Source organism: Rhinatrema bivittatum, unplaced genomic scaffold, assembly GCF_901001135.1.
Source record: "Rhinatrema bivittatum unplaced genomic scaffold, aRhiBiv1.1, whole genome shotgun sequence".
NCBI classification, from domain to species: domain Eukaryota; kingdom Metazoa; phylum Chordata; class Amphibia; order Gymnophiona; family Rhinatrematidae; genus Rhinatrema; species Rhinatrema bivittatum.
Genome location: NW_021820400.1, coordinates 524,665 through 537,797, shown reverse-complemented (window position 1 = coordinate 537,797; position 13,133 = coordinate 524,665).

The following is a 13,133-nucleotide window of genomic DNA, read 5'->3' as shown; positions in this document are numbered from 1 at the left end:
AAAAACTTCATAAGCTTGTAATATTTCTTTCATTAGTAAGGTGTGCAGAGACACTTTACTAAGTGCAGAGACACTTTGGCCAGCTTGGGGGGGGGGGTCAGGAGGCCCCCCCAAGCTGGCCAAAAGTTCCTTTTGGGCCCAACGAGGGTCCCGGAGCGAACCCGCGGGGAATCACGTTACGCCGCGTCACTCCGACGTGGCGCCGACGTCACGTGCTCCTCGCAAAGGAGTTCAGAAATGGCGTCCTGACTCCCCGCTGGATCACCAGGGAGTTGTGGTAAGTCTTGGGGGGGGGGGGGATTAAGGAGGGTGAGGGGTTTAAATTTTTATTTAGGATCAACAATCGCGATTTCCAACGTATTCAACATAGCTATGTTGAATAAGTTGGAAATCCGATCGTTTTCGCCTCATCACTTTTTTAAGTTAAAAAAAAAAATAAGTTGCGTTTTACATTTAAGTTCAAAACGAATGCACACCCCTACTAAAAAGAAACATTTTGAGTATCCTGGCTATGCCCACCATCGGGTGGCGAGCCGGACGGGAAGCAGAGGCCAGCTGGAGCTTTGCCACTACCTGCCCACGTACCACACAGGTTGAGCCCTTGGGTGCCGGGGGCCGGCTGGTCTTAGGTGGGCCTCTGCAAGGATGATCCCGGGAGCACGGCCAGACAGGGCAGAGGCAACCAGAAAACAAAGGCATTGTCAGATTCAGTCCAGAGGTCAGAGGCAGGCGGCAGAAGGCATAGTCAGGAAGCAGTCTGGGTCAAGAGCCAAGGTCCGTCTGAGGGAAGAAGTACAATGGAGCAGGAACTGGAGCACAGGGACAGGAACTGGGAGTCCGGAGCAGGAAGAGGAGACAGATGCAGGTATTAGAACAGTAAATCTGGAACTCAAGCAGGCAAGAGCGAGGAGACCCTGACTGTCAGAGCTTGCCTTATATACTCAGGGCTGCTGACATCATCACTAGAGGCCGTCAGAGCTTTTCCCGCTGCGGCCACTTTACATCCCCGATGATGGCGCGTGTGCATGTCTAGGAGCAGGGGCCGAGGAGCAGGGCTGTGGCAACGTGGGCAGTGCAGCGGCATTCCCCTGCCATGGCTGGGAGGCAGATGGTGAGGATGGAGAAGTGGTTGGTGCTGCGGTATTCTCCCGCTGCAGCCGAGGTGAGTAGGGCCATAGCCCGGGCCCAGCACTGGGAGGTAGGGGCAGACTCCTTGCGACCGAGAATTGTAACAGTGGGGTTTTTAATGGGCAGGGTGATATTAAAAGTAAAGTGTCTCTGCACACCTTACTAATGAAAGAAATATTACAAGCTTATGAAGTTTTTTGTGTGCATTACTACTAACACACATAGGAGGCGGGCTGGTACTGTTCCTTGTATAACAATAAGAAGTAGCAGGCAAAACAGATTTATGTCTTTGTTGGGAAAATTTTATCTAATTGAGCGTGTTACCTTCAACCTTCTCCTTTTTGTCTACTCCTCCTCTTTCCATATGCCCTAGGAGAAGCACAGATACTAAAACATTTCTAGACATAAACAGACATAGACAGTTGTAGAAAGAATCACATTGATGCACTGCTGAGGGAGGAGAAGAAGTGGTTAGAGCAATGAGCTGAGAACCAGAGAATCCTGGAGTCAAATCCACTTCCCCACTGACACTCCTTATGATCTTGGGCAATTCACTTTGTTTCCTGTTGCCTCAGATACCCACTTATAGACTAATTTTAAACGAGCGCACGTGCACCCATACGTGCACGTATCAGCATGCAAGCAGACATACACGAATTTTAAATCATGCACACACTTGATTTAAGATATGCCTACCACACATAAGTATGCGCCTAATTTTAAGAGGATAACTCGAGCCAACCTACTTCGTGTATCTCCCACAGGACTTTGCTGGCTCTAATGCATGTATGTAAGTGGATTTTAAAGCATGCTCGCGTGAGGAACAGCCCCAGTTTCTTCTGTTAGTCCACCAGTTTGCCCAGTCAATTTCAAGGTATTCTGGACCCCTCTGGTTCTTAATCCTGCATGCCCCCCAGTTGACCTGGACCCCTCACCTTGTCGTGAGGGGGGTCCAGGTCAACTGGACCCTTCCAAAAATGCGAGATATGCAGACCTGTTCTTCATCAGGAGCCGCAGTAAAGTTGCGCCAGCTGCGGGCTCCAGTTTTAAAATATGGACTTATGTGCATAACTGTTGGCCTCACCCTGGAACACCCAATACCACATTCATTTCCCACCTATTCAAGTGTAAATCGCAGCTTTTAAAATCTGCATTGCTCATGCACGGCTCACAGAGAATGTGGATATTTTAGTAGCATGAGCAGCACTTAAAAATCGACCCCTTTTAGCTCATCAGCTCTTTGTGGATGGAACCTGCACTTGAATTCCACCAATAGTGTAAGCATCTTTGGGCATCATTTGAAAAGGTGGGCAAAACATCCCAAAAATTATTATTGCAGAGGCCCATATACACAGAAACATAGACACTCACTTCCATAGAAAGATTAACACATGCACACATTCGCAGATGCTTGTTTACAAGGTGACCTCATCAGAAATGAGAGACCAGTAAGAGATGGAAGGACACTGAAGGTTCAATTAATGTCCAAGCAGTTTAAAGCTGTATTTGTATTCATAGCTAGCAAAACATTCAAGCGCCAGCATCCAGCCTCAAATATTCATATCAGTAATTTATGAATATTTGTGGCTGGATGTTTCACTTGCTTTGAATGCAAATAAAACTTTAAATTGCTTGGGGCATTAACAGAACCTTCCGTGCCCTTCCTTCTCTTACTGGTCTCTCATTTCTGGTGCTTGGAACGTCGCCTATTACCTTATGAGCTCATCAGAAAAGCATTTCATATAGTGAGCGTGTGAGGGCTCTGCACTAGCCCCCTACAGGATTCTCACCAGCAGTTTGTACATTTGAATTTTGTCTGGAGGCATCTCTGTCTCCACAGGAGGTTACCAGTGATCCCCCAGGAGGCAGGGAACTTACTGCTGGTCACTACCAGCCTCCGGGGTTTAAGAAAATTCCCCTTATGGGAGCTGTATGTTTTCCTATATTGGGTATAAGTTGGAGCCTGTTAGAGTAGAAACTGGATGAATCCTGACAGACATGCACACCTTTTATTAGATTTCTGCAGCAGCCTGGTACTCCGGGACTGCATGAGGCATTACCTGAAACCTCTTCACAGGCAAGTTGAAACCAGCCGTAGGCACTTCAGCACCACGGACAGCAGCATGCCATGAGCAGCTGCAAGCGGAAGGGATTAACCAGGCTGCAGACCGCCAAGCATGAATCAGGTGCATGCGCCTCTCCCCATGCCCGTGTTCAGCAGAGCTGCTGTGCCCTGAAGGTCTGTTAGGAGACCCAGATGCACAGGGCACATTGGTTAACAATTAACATGCTCTATGTTATAGCACAAAAGCTGCAGAACATGGCTCCTGTTTACCTCTGGCCCCAGATGTCTGGGTATTTTTTTTTCTATGCAAGGCAGACATTGAACTTTTTGTTTTTGGAAGATTACTTGACAAAATGCCCACTTTCTTGCTTGACATTTTTGCCCTGGTAGCATCTGGAGTTTTGCTCAGGTTTTTATATTGAGCTCAGGTTCCAGGAATGCAATAATGAGTGGTGTGAGTGACTCAATATTCCTAGGAAAGGTCTGTCTGAGACATTACAGGAGGAGAAATTGCTCTTTCTAAAGAAGATCGTTTCTGCCCTAATGTAAGAAAGATAAGTGCTACAGCAAAGTGAAAGGTTCAGGAGATGCGAGATGCTCAAAGGGGATTCTGCCCAATCACATTTTCTGGATTTACTGCCTCTCAGGTTCCAGGAAGCCACCTCACAGTAAGCATGCTCGTGGTCTCAACATGCGGGTAAGGTGCGCTGCCAGGATTCAGAGGTGGATGTGATACCTGTTCTAGATCCTGCCAGGAACAGCAGGTATTAAGACAAAGGGGGATGGGGTACATTTTCAAAGTCGAGGAGACTGCATGGCTCAGGGGATTCATCACAGTGCTAGGGAGTCGTTTGCCTCCAGCTCAGGCTGGTAGAGACTGTAAAAGGCTACTCATGTGACATGATCTGCTGGGCTTAATGCACTTCCCACTGGGCATATGTCCTCATCCTTACAAGAGCCATCACGGTTTTGAACTAATTGACAGCAGCATGGTCATTCTCAGAAGAAAGGACAAGGATTGCATGAACATAGGGACCGTGCTATCCTTTCATTCCTTGAGACGCTACCTAGAGCAGGCTGAGGAACATTGCAGTATCTGTGAGTGAATGTATGAAGCCTGCACTGCTGCTGCCTGTGTTGTACATGTTTTATGGTTGGGATGTGTGTGAATGTGTGGAGCTTGCACTATTGTTGTACCTCTCATATGATGAGGAAGTGCTTGTGTGCTATGTATGAAGCCTGCACTGCTGCTGCCTGGGTTGTACATGTTTTATGGTTGAGCTGTGTGTGAGTGTGTGCAGCTTGCACTATTGTTGTACCTCTCGTATGACGAGGAAGTGCTTGTGTGCTATGTATGAAGCCTGCACTGCTGCTGCCTGGGTTGTACATGTTTTATGGTTGGGCTGTGTGTGAATGTGTGGAGCTTGCACTATTGTACCTCTCATATGATGGGGAAGTGCTTGTGTGCTATGTATGAAGCCTGCACTGTTTCTGCCTGTGTTGTACCTGTTTTATGATTGGGCTGTGTGTGAATGTGTGCAGCTTGCACTATTGTTGTACCTCTTGTATGATAAGGAAGTGCTTGTGTGCTATGTATGAAGCCTGCACTGCTGCTGCCTGGGTTGTACATGTTTTATGGTTGGGCTGTGTGTCAATGTGTGGAGCTTGCACTATTGTTGTACCTCTCATATGATGAGGAAGTGCTTGTGTGCTATGTATGAAGCCTGCACTGCTGATGCCTGGGTTGTACATGTTTTATGGTTGGGCTGTGTGTGAATGTGTGGAGCTTGCACTATTGTTGTACCTCTCGTATGATGAGGAAGTGCTTGTGTGCTATGTATGAAGCCTGCACTGCTGCTGCCTGGGTTGTACATGTTTTATGGTTGGGCTATGTGTGAATGTGTGGAGCTTGCACTATTGTTGTACCTCTCATATGATGGGGAAGTGCTTGTGTGCTATGTATGAAGCCTGCACTGCTGTTGCCTGTGTTGTACATGTTTTATGGTTTGGCTGTGTGTGAGTGGGTGCAGCTTGCACTATTGTTGAACTTCTCATATGATGAGGAAGTGATTGTGTGCTATGTATGAAGCCTGCACTGCTGCTGCCTGGGTTGAGGGCATTCTCATGCTGTATCTGTTCTGTAGATAAATGGAGGAATTTGAATTTCAGTGCTCCAATCTGGCACCTTTAAGAAGCACTGAGTTAACTTAGAAATTTGAAGAAGAAAGCTATCAAATACAAGTAAGTGATTAATTGGGTATTAGATACTTGGGCTTATGCTAAAAGGAAGAACACATGTCTAAAACTCTCTCTGAAAAATACATTGGATGCAAAAAAGATTTTCGTGAGTCCAACTGCAATATCACACTGCTAGACTGTGCCTACATTTTTTGACACTCCCATTGTCCATTTAGCCATCTTCCATCTCCTGGATGTTTATCTTGTAGCCACCTAACCTCCATGCAAGTTGTTAGAAATGTAACCCTACAAGTCTAAACTGGAGAACAGGCAAGGTCATCTCCTGGATGGTATCAAGGTCATCTTTGTATCTGTCCTTCTGCAGGCTGAATGCTGTTGTAGGACTGCCTGTGAGTGAATGTATGAAGCCTGCACTGCTGTTGCCTGTGTTGTACATGTTTTATGATTGGGCTGTGTGTGAATGTGTGCAGCTTGCACTATTGTTGTACCTCTCGTATGATGAGGAAGTGCTTGTGTGCTATGTATGAAGCCTGCACTGCTGTTGCCTGTGTTGTACATGTTTTATGGTTGGGCTGTGTGTGAATGTGTGCAGCTTGCACTATTGTTGTACCTTTCATATGATGAGGAAGTGCTTGTGTGCTATGTATGAAGCCTGCACTGCTGTTGCCTGTGTTGTACATGTTTTATGGTTGGGCTGTGTGTGAATGTGTGCAGCTTGCACTATTGTTGTACCTCTCATATGATGAGGAAGTGCTTGTGTGCTATGTATGAAGCCTGCACTGCTGTTGCCTGTGTTGTACATGTTTTATGGTTTGGCTGTGTGTGAGTGGGTGCAGCTTGCACTATTGTTGTACCTCTCATATGATGAGGAAGTGCTTGTGTGCTATGTATGAAGCCTGCACTGCTGCTGCCTGGGTTGTACATTTTTTATGGTTGGGCTGTGTGTGAATGTGTGGAGCTTGCACTATTGTTGTACCTCTCATATGATGGGGAAGTGCTTGTGAGCTATAGGGATGTGCAGACAAAAAGTTTATGTTCATAAGTCCATAAGTCGAAAGGGGGGGTCAATTTCGGTCAATATGGACATATGTAGAATTCCATAAGTTGAGTCTATGTCCATACGTGCACCGATTCCCTAAATAAAAATTTAAACCCCTCACCCTCCTTAATCCCCCCCCAAGACTTACCAAAACTCCCTGGTGGTCCAGCGGAGAGTCAGAACGCCATTCCTGTATTCCTTTGTGAGGAGCATGTGACGTCGGCGTCACGTCGGAGTGACGCGGACGTCACGTGATTCCCCGCGCGTTCGCTCCGGGACCCTCGTTGGGTCCAACCAGAACTTTTGGCCAGCTTGGGAGGGGTTAGCTATGTTGAATAAGTTGGAAATCCGATCGTTTTCGCCTCATCACTTTTTTAAGTTAAAAAAAAAAAAAGTTGCGTTTTACATATGCGGTCAAAACGAATGCACACCCCTAGTGTGCTACGTATGAAGCCTGCACTGCTGCTGCCTGTGTTGTACATGTTTTATGGTTGGGCTGTGTGTGAGTGGGTGCAGCTTGCAGTATTGTTGTACCTCTCATATGATGAGGAAGTGCTTGTGTGCTACGTATGAAGCCTGCACTGCTGCCGCCTGGGTTGTACATGTTTTATGATTGGGCTGTTTGTGAATGTGTGCAGCTTGCACTATTGTACCTCTCATATGATGGGGAAGTGCTTGTGTGCTATGTATGAAGCCTGCACTGTTTCTGCACCATGTCAACAGAACTCGGTTGGAGGGAGGACTGTCTAAAGAGTATCTTTCTGGAAGGACTGTCCTCGTGTGTTAAGGAATGAACACATCACCCCGACCCTCAAACAGCTTCACTGGCTACCCATTAGAGATGTGAATCGTGTCCTCGATCGTCTTAACGATCGATTTCGGCTGGGAGGGGGAGGGAATCGTATTGTTGCCGTTTGGGTGTGTAAAGTATCGTGAAAATCGTTAAAATCGTGAGCCGGCACACTAAAACACCCTAAAACCCACCCCCGACCCTTTAAATTAAATCCCCCACCCTCCCGAACCCCCCCCCCCCCAAATGCCTTAAATTACCTGGGGGTCCAGAGGCACACTAAAAAACGGCACACTAAAACCCACCTCGACCCTTTAAATTAAATCCCCCACCCTCCCGAACCCCCCCCCAAATGCCTTAAATTACCTGGGGGTCCATAGCGGCGGTCCGTAGCTTAAATTACCTCCATAGCGGCGGTCCGTAGCTAAATCGGGGGAAGGGGGAGAGCAGGAAACCGGCACACTAAATCGTGTAGTCTTCAGCCGGCGCCATTTTGCAAAATGCAGGAGGTCGTTCAGCGGGGGTCCGGAACCCTCGCTGAACGACCTCCTGCAGTCGATCTCCTGCCGGCGCCATTTTCCGTACGGAAAACGATTCGCGGCAGGAGATCGCTCCCGGACCCCCGCTGAACCCCCAGGAACTTTTGGCCAGCTTGGGGGGGCCTCCTGACCCCCACAAGACTTGCCAAAAGTCCAGCGGGGGTCCGGAACGACCACCTGCGTCGAATTGTTTTGGTCTATGGCCGCCGCCATTTTGCGGCGGCCATTTTGCAAAATGGCGCCGGCTGAAGACTACACGATTTAGTGTGCCGGTTTCCTGCTCTCCCCCTTCCCCCGATTTAGCTACGGACCGCCGCTACGGAGGTAATTTAAGGCTACGGAGGTAATTTAAGCTACGGACCACCGCTACGGACCCCCAGGTAATTTAAGGCATTTGGGGGGGGGTTCGGGAGGGTGGGGGATTTAATTTAAAGGGTCGGGGTGGGTTTTAGGGGGTTTAGTGTGCCGTGTTTTAGTGTGCCGCTGGACCCCCAGGTAATTTAAGGCATTTGGGGGGGGGGGTTCGGGAGGGGGGGGATTTAATTTAAAGGGTCGGGGGTGGGTTTTAGGGGGTTTTAGTGTGCCGGTTTTCCTGCCCTCCCCCTTCCCCTTTTGACGATAAATCGGGGGAATTGGTATTGTATCGTGGCCCTAACGATTTTTGACGATTTAAAATATATCGGACGATATTTTAAATCGTCAAAAAACGATTCACATCCCTACTACCCATACAACGCATACAATACAAAACCCTTAACATCTTACACAAAACCCTCCATAACCAAAATATGAAATGGCTTAATGACTCCTTAGCCTTCCGTAGGACCAATAGACCTACCCGACCCCAACACACAGCAATGTTAAACACACCCTCACCCAAGCTCACCCATTATAACTCCACCAAAGAGCGAGCCCTATCCATCGCAGCCCCTTCACTCTGGAACACTCTTCCGCCCGATCTTAGGCAAGAACCTAACTCTCAAAAATTCAAACAAAAACTAAAAACCTGGCTGTTCTTGCAAGCATACACCTAATTTCATCTTATACTCTCTCCTCCCCACTTTACTCACCCCCTAACTGCCTACAACTCTATAATAAATCAGTGTGTTATTTTTATCTATATTTTACACCACATGTATATATGTATATATGTTCTGAAGTACACATGTATATACCTACATACTTATATATTTTCACCCCTCCCTTTACCTAACTCCCTCAAACTCCTAACACCCCCTACCTTCTATACCCTTTCTGTTTGGATCTCCCAAGTTTTTTACCCCTCCATCCCCTTCCCCCAGTAGCCACAATTTAATGTTTTATTCTCCCATTTTTACCCTATAGCCTCAACACTATTAGTTAAATTCTTATGTTCCCTGTAAAAGCAATTTGTAGCTGCTGTTTATGTTATAATGTAAACTGATGTGATGTATCTAACGAACGTCAATATAGAAAAACTTTAAATAAATAAATAAATAAAGCTCCCTGAATCGTTGGATGAACTGATTGATCTGACTGGAAGGGTGGACCTCCAGCTGTGAGCCTGAGAACTTCGGACTCTGCGCCACCTCATCACACTGGCACCATCCTTCTCTCACCCACTCACCACCACTGCCTCCACTTTGGTATGCCCCATCGAGCCCATGCAGCTAGGATGAAGCCCACTGACTCCTGAGGAGAGACAACATCGTCGGGTGATGGGCTTATGCCTGTATTATGCCAGGAAAGGTCACTTCCTTGCTCAGTGTCCTGAGAAGCTGGGAAACTCCTGAGCCTAGGACCCATTAGGGAGGTGGTCCTATGCTTCACTAATCCCGCTCCCCAAATTGTGCTTCCTGTGGTTCTTTTTTGCTCATGCAGCTTGGAATTCCAGACCTAGTCCCTCATCGATTCTGGAGCAGGAGGAAACTTCATCATGGAGAACCTGGTGGACACTTGAAGTTACCAATGACCCTGCGGGACAGGCCTCTTGTAATGTCCTCAATCTCGGGAGACCATCTCCAGGATGAATCATTGAGACCACGCTTCCCTTGCGTCTGCACACTGGCTTGCTGCACCTGGAGGAGATTACCTTCCACATGATCGAGAAGGCTGTACACCCAGTCATCCTCGGGTTACCATGGTTGCAACTGCATTCCCCCACTATTGATTGGGAGACCCTCTATTTCAGTAAATGGGGTCCCCGCTGCTATCAAGATTGCCTCCTGCCCATCTCACAGCCTCCTGTGAGGCTCCTCACTGCCACTGTTCCAGATCTTCCTCCACAGTATGCTTACTTCTCAGATGTCATCTTGAAGGAGAAGGTGGAGATCCTCCCAAAATACCACCCCTATGACTGCACCATGAACTTGATTTCCGGCGCTGTCCCTCCACATGGGAGAGTATATCCTCTGTCTCTTCCAGAAATGGAGGCCATGGCACAATACATCTGGGAGAATCTGGAGAGAGGATTTATTCACCCCCTCCACATCACTGGCAGGGGCGGGGTTCTTTTTTGTGACCAAGAAAGATGGCACCCTCCAGCCCTGCATTGATTACCGGGGCCTCAATGTGATTACAAAGATGGACCACTATCCTCTACCTCTCATTACAGAGTTGCTGGATTGCTTGCAAGGGGCCAAGATCTTCACTAAACTGAACTTCTAAGGAGCATACAACTTGGTCCGCATTAGACCTGGAGATGAATAGAAGACCACATTTAACACATGTGATGGCCACTACGAGTACCTGGTCATGCCCTTCAGCTTGAGTAATGCCCCTGTAGTATTCCAGCATATGATGAATGAAATCTTCAGAGATCTCCTTTACATCAACGTAGTTTTCTACTTGGACGATGTCCTTATTTTCTCAAAGATCTCCCTTCTCATCGACAGGATATGAGACAGGTGCCCCAACGACTGCGTGTCAATCAACTTTATACCAAGCTCGAGAAATGTATGATTGAGTGGAAATGTCTCCCCTTCCTTGGATACATTATCTCTAGTAATAGGTTCTGCATGAACCCAGAGAAGGTGGCCTGAATTCGGGACTGGCCCCAACCTTTCGGACTCCGACCTTTACAGTGAATCCGGGGCTTTGCTTGTCTTCAAACCTTGTATTGCCTGAGATAATTCCACATGCATAATCTCAGCATTGAGGGACCTTTGTGTGCTTTCAGACAATTGTGGGAGCTCCAAGTCCTGCAAATAATCATCTCTGCAGGAGATGCCCTCAACTGGATCCAATGCATAGAGGTTGGTGTAAAAGCTCGTAAAGCGTGCACTGATTTCTTCAGAATTATGTAATTGTTCTCTTATTTATTTTATTTATTTATTTATTTAGGGTTTTATATACCGACATTCTCGATATACATATCAAATCAAGTCGGTTTCCATATAACAAAACTGTCGCCGGTAAGGCGTTACATTAAACAATAGACAAAGTATTGACGCTGAGAAGGCCTTTGACAGGGTTCACTGGCCATATCTCTTTAAAGTGCTTGCTAAATTTAATCTTGGAACCAAATTTATATGCTGGATCCAGTGCCTTTATGAGAACTCCAGGGGCAGCTTAAAGATTAATGGGGAATACATTACACCATTTCCTGTGAAAAAGGGGAACAAGGTAGGGATGACCTCTCTCCCCTCTATTGTTCACATTATCTCTAGAACCATTTGCAGCTGGCATACGGACAAACCCGGGTGTGCGTGGAATGAGGATAGGGCCAACTGACTACAAAATGACCATGTTCTCAGATGACCTTTTATTTACAATAACTGATCCAGAGAATTCATTGCCCACATTACTAACTGGTTTGAGGGAATTTGGGGGTGTGTTGGGTTTTAAGTTCAATGAGGACAAATCAGAGCTTCTCAATATATCTGTGGAGCAGACTTCTTTTGATACCATCGTGGGAAATCTACTATTCCGTATCGCGAAAGGCTGGGTGAAATACCTTGGAGTGAAAATCAGTCCCCCATATCAGGATCTTTTTCGCTTAAATTATACCCCACTCTTCCGCCAGCTCCAGGGGGATCTGAATCGCTGAGACAGGGGTGATTTTTCTTGGTTTGGACGCATTGCAGTTATTAAGATGAACATTCTCCCACGTCTAAGCTACCTTTTCCAAACCCTTCCGATTCTAGTGCCTGATAACATTTTGGCCCAATGGCAACATAAACTGCTCAGATTTATCTGAAAATGGAGGCCACCTATGTGGCCCGTGATATTCTTTTTCAAGAGAAATTGCGGGGTGGATTACAAGTGCCTAATCTAACTTGGTACTTTGCAGCAACACAACTTAGTGGTTTTTGCAGTGGCACTCAGGTTGGGTCCAAAGACCATGGATACGGATAGCATCTCCACAGCCAGGCAGGCCACCACTTCATATCCGGGCTTGGCAAAGAGGGGCCCATAGTATAGGGACTTATCTCCTTTTACTCAGCTTATCTTCCAAGTATGGGTAAAGTGGAATCCCAGGCTCACAGAGTGCAAACAGGTTTCCCACCTGACGTCATTTCTACATGACAGCCGGTTCCATCCGGGCACTACCCCCTAGCCCACTTTCCCGCTGGAGGGATAAAGGTCTCTATAAGTGGGAACAGTTATGGGACAGACAGAAAATATTAAGTTTTACTGAATTGCAGGGGATATACCATCTGCCCGACACTGATCTCTTTGCGTACAATCAAGTAGTACACTACTTTGCCACTGCTCACATAAAGTCGGAACTCCTGAAGGGAAAATCCCTCTTTGAAAATGTGTGCTTCATCACTACCAGGGTGGCCAAAGCTATCACTAGAATTCTCACTATTATTAAGGGGACCTTTCAAGGCAAGGCAGCTTATCAGAGAGCGTGGGAACGTGATCTGAGAGGGAGCCTTGAGGCGGAGGAGTGGGACCAAATTGTCTGTGCTACTAGCAGGACTTCAGTCTCAACAGTTATTAAAGAAAACGGGTACAAGGTCTTATACCATTAGTACTTAATACCAGATAAACTGAGTAAAATGTATGTGGGGGAAGTCTAATCTCTGCTGGAAAGGGTGTGGACAGGTTGGGACCTTCCTGCACATGTGGTGGGAATGTCCAAATATTCAACAATTGTGGATGACTGTCCATGGATTAATTCATCAGATATCCAATATCAACCCTCCCAATGAGCCCAAAGTTTGCTTGTTAGGTGTCCCCTTTGAGGCAGTCTCCTTGGTGGATACAGCAAGTATTCGTAGCTGTTAAATGTGAACTGGCACTTTGGTGGAGAAGGACAGACACCCCTTTTTTGCGCCAAATTCGCTCTCGTCTCGATAAACTATTTTACATGGGACAGCTGACTGCCATCTGCAATGACCGCCTTCACAGTTTTGAAAAAATTTGGCAGCCTTATATACAATGGAA